Raw genomic sequence first — 4,195 nt, 5'->3', positions numbered from 1 at the left:
GCTTATTTGTAATGTTAATGATAATAATACATGTAATTCATTATAGCTTGCTCATGATATGTTTTCATACATTAAAATGTCGAAGTTTTTTAATACGTCAAACTCAAAGGAACAAGCACTCATAGATGAGAATGCAAAATGTTTAGTGCTTGAATCATATTTAGATTTTAAAATTCCAAAAATTGATTGAAATTTGGTGTAAACTGTGTAAATGTTGAAAAATTGCTTAGGTACGTGCCTAATTTGGATTATTTAGAAAAATAAGCACTATCTTACTTAAAAATAATTCAACCAGATTCTCCAGTATTGATCAGAGAAAGTTTTAGATATCAGTGTTTGCCAAGGCAACTGAAACTCGTGGCAAATAGGAATATAAAGAAAAATGTAAAAATATATGATGTATAAAGTTTTAACGCTAAATTAAATTCTTCAGAAAAATTGGATCTAAAAAAAAAGAGTTGAATTTTCTATCATGTACTTAGATGAACGTCAAAAACATCCATCATTGTTATTAGGTACAGTTGCACTCCTTTTTAATGATATATTAAAACATTTAATGACTGGATAATAACGATATTTTATATATTATAAAATAAAAAAATCAATCCTAGATAAGAACGACAATTTCGTATCAGGATGCAAACTGCATAAGTATAGCATTAATTTGTGACATAAGTTGTCAGCATATAATGAATCATTACCTGACCGGATTATGACGATAAAATCCTTTTAAAAAAGTGACGTAGTTTAGAAGAACCAGATAAGAGCGACAATTTTGTATCCGGAAGCAAACTGCATCCCTATTGCAAAATCTCACGAGAGATCTTACATAAGATCTCACCTGAGATCTCACCTGAGATCTCATGCCAAAATCTCATCTGTAATTTTTGATTCCACCCAAACCACCATCATCAACTACATCGATCGCGAAATCTTCACACTCCAAGGTAACTCTGTCAGAAGGACTACGGGTCTGTCATTTCAATGCGAACTCTCTCACGGGGCACATTGAAATGATAAGACTCTTTTTGTCTACTCGTCCCACTTTTCACGTAATAGCTGTAACAGAAACCTGGCTCAATGATAAAATAACCTCGATTCCCACACTGACTAACTATACGCTACACAGACGAGACAGAAACAGAAACGGTGAAGGAGTGGCCCTCTACATCCACAACACGCTAACTGCTACAATAATATCTTCATCCGACGGGATCTGGACGGGAAAGCCAGGCTACCCGGAGTATCTCTTCTGTGAGAGCACTGCGAAGGGAATCCCACCTATTTTCGTGGCGGTTGTGTATCGGCCACCACACGCGCCCTTCTTACAAGGAAACAATTTCATTGAACAGCTCAATAGTCACATGCACAACTACTCCACGAAAGTTATAATGGGAGATTTTAATGCAGATCAACTCTCCTCCTCAGAAGATGCCAAGTTCATCAAGGCCCTCATAGAAGAGAACTCCCTCAAATCGGTGCCCTATGGTGCTACGCACCACAAGCAAAACTCTGACACATGGCTCGACCTCTGCCTGGTCGACGAACAGGATTGCCTAATTTCACACTAGAAGACTGACTCACCATTCATAAACGGACATGACCTCATTACGGCTACACTCGACGTGCAAATTTCACGACAAGCACCTAGAACATACTCCTATAGAAATTACAAAGGCATCAGTGCTGAAAAACTAATCAACTACCTCAACACATGTGACTGGTCTACAATCGACACATCATCCCTTGACGCATGCATCAACACTCTAAACACCAACCTAACAAACGCCATCAATCAGCTCGCCCCATTACGGACTGTAACGCCAGGATCCACACGACACCCGTGGTTCACCTCGGCTCTTCGAGACCTTATGACTGAGCGGGACAGACGATACATGATATTTCGCAGGACACGTCATCCTCGAGATCAACTTCTTTATACAAAAGCAGTAAATAACGCACATAAGTAGGTCGAGGAAGCCAAACTGAACTACTATCACTCACGACTATCAAATATAACAGATGTAGGGGAAATCTGGAGAGAACTCGAGAAACTTGGAATCACCACCTCCAAGGAAACCACTCCATCTCGCTTCTCAACAGATGATCTTAACAGATATTTCAACGGGATATCCAATGATCCACTCGCCCCTTCTGTCGACGAACAACTACAATCACTTGATAATCTGGAATATCCTAATCTGCAGGTCATCCACATAGATCAGATGTGCAATATCCACGTCCAGACAGAGGCTTATGTCATTGACGTACAGTGCAAAAAGTAGAGGGCCCAGTACGGATCCTTGTGGGACTCCGGTATTGAGCGGAAGGTATGAGGATAGTTGATTGTCGTCACCAATGACGGCCTGCCGTCTGCTCGTGAGATAAGATGCAATCCATCGGATGACCTGCTTAGAAAAGCCGAAAGAGGTTAGCTTTCTAAGGAGCTTGGCATGACACACAGTGTCAAACTCCTTGCTAAAATTAAAAAGAAGAAGAAGTGTGACCTTCTTTTTGTCTATTCCAAGCCTGACATCATCAGTCAGCTTTATTAAGCTGTGTGCTGTGACCTGTACGAAAACCTGTCTCTAGGTCATCAAGGAAGAGCCTAGTTTCCAGGTAATGAGAAAGCTGCCTATTTACCAGCCACTCCAGCGCCTTGGATAGAAAACATAAGAGTGAGATCGGACGATAGTCAGTAGTGGATTTTGGAGAACTGACTTTGTTGAGTGCACGCACCAGTGACCTTTTCCAGTCCGAGGGGAAGCATGATTCGCTCAAGGACAGGTTAAAGATACGACATAATATGGGCGCGAGTACTGGCATGGCCTTGGAGACAACAACCTGTGGGATGCCATCAGTTCCCCTGGCCTGAAAGTTGAAATGCTGAACTGCGGACAACACGACCGATTCCGTAATCTCACTGAAGCTGAAGTGGACAGGATATTCCAGATTATCAAGTGATTGTAGTTGTTCGTCGACAGAAGGGGCGAGTGGATCATTGGATATCCCGTTGAAATATCTGTTAAGATCATCTGTTGAGAAGCGAGATGGAGTGGTTTCCTTGGAGGTGGTGATTCCAAGTTTCTCGAGTTCTCTCCAGATTTCCCCTACATCTGTTATATTTGATAGTCGTGAGTGATAGTAGTTCAGTTTGGCTTCCTCGACCTACTTACGTGCGTTATTTACTGCTTTTGTATAAAGAAGTTGATCTCGAGGATGACGTGTCCTGCGAAATATCATGTATCGTCTGTCCCGCTCAGTCACAAGGTCTCGAAGAGCCGAGGTGAACCACGGGTGTCGTGTGGATCCTGGCGTTACAGTCCGTAATGGGGCGAGCTGATTGATGGCATTTGTTAGGTTGGTGTTTAGAGTGTTGATGCATGCGTCAAGGGATGATGTGTCGATTGTAGACCAGTCACATGTATTGAGGTAGTTGATTAGTTTTTCAGCACTGATGCCTTTGTAATTTCTATAGGAGTATGTTCTAGGTGCTTGTCGTGAAATTTGCACGTCGAGTGTAGCCGTAATGAGGTCATGTCCGTTTATGAATGGTGAGTCAGTCTTCTAGTGTGAAATTAGGCAATCCTGTTCGTCGACCAGGCAGAGGTCGAGCCATGTGTCAGAGTTTTGCTTGTGGTGCGTAGCACCATAGGGCACCGATTTGAGGGAGTTCTCTTCTATGAGGGCCTTGATGAACTTGGCATCTTCTGAGGAGGAGAGTTGATCTGCATTAAAATCTCCCATTATAACTTTCGTGGAGTAGTTGTGCATGTGACTATTGAGCTGTTCAATGAAATTGTTTCCTTGTAAGAAGGGCGCGTGTGGTGGCCGATACACAACCGCCACGAAAATAGGTGGGATTCCCTTCGCAGTGCTCTCACAGAAGAGATACTCCGGGTAGCCTGGCTTTCCCGTCCAGATCCCGTCGGATGAAGATATTATTGTAGCAGTTAGCGTGTTGTGGATGTAGAGGGCCACTCCTTCACCGTTTCTGTTTCTGTCTCGTCTGTGTAGCGTATAGTTAGTCAGTGTGGGAATCGAGGTTATTTTATCATTGAGCCAGGTTTCTGTTACAGCTATTATGTGAAAAGTGGGACGAGTAGACAAAAAGAGTCTTATCATTTCAATGTGCCCCGTAAGAGAGTTCGCATTGAACTGACAGACCCGTAGTCCTTCTGACAGAGTTACCTTG

Source organism: Nasonia vitripennis (assembly GCF_009193385.2).
Source record: "Nasonia vitripennis strain AsymCx chromosome 4 unlocalized genomic scaffold, Nvit_psr_1.1 chr4_random0008, whole genome shotgun sequence".
Taxonomy (NCBI): domain Eukaryota; kingdom Metazoa; phylum Arthropoda; class Insecta; order Hymenoptera; family Pteromalidae; genus Nasonia; species Nasonia vitripennis.
This window is presented reverse-complemented; position numbering follows the sequence as displayed.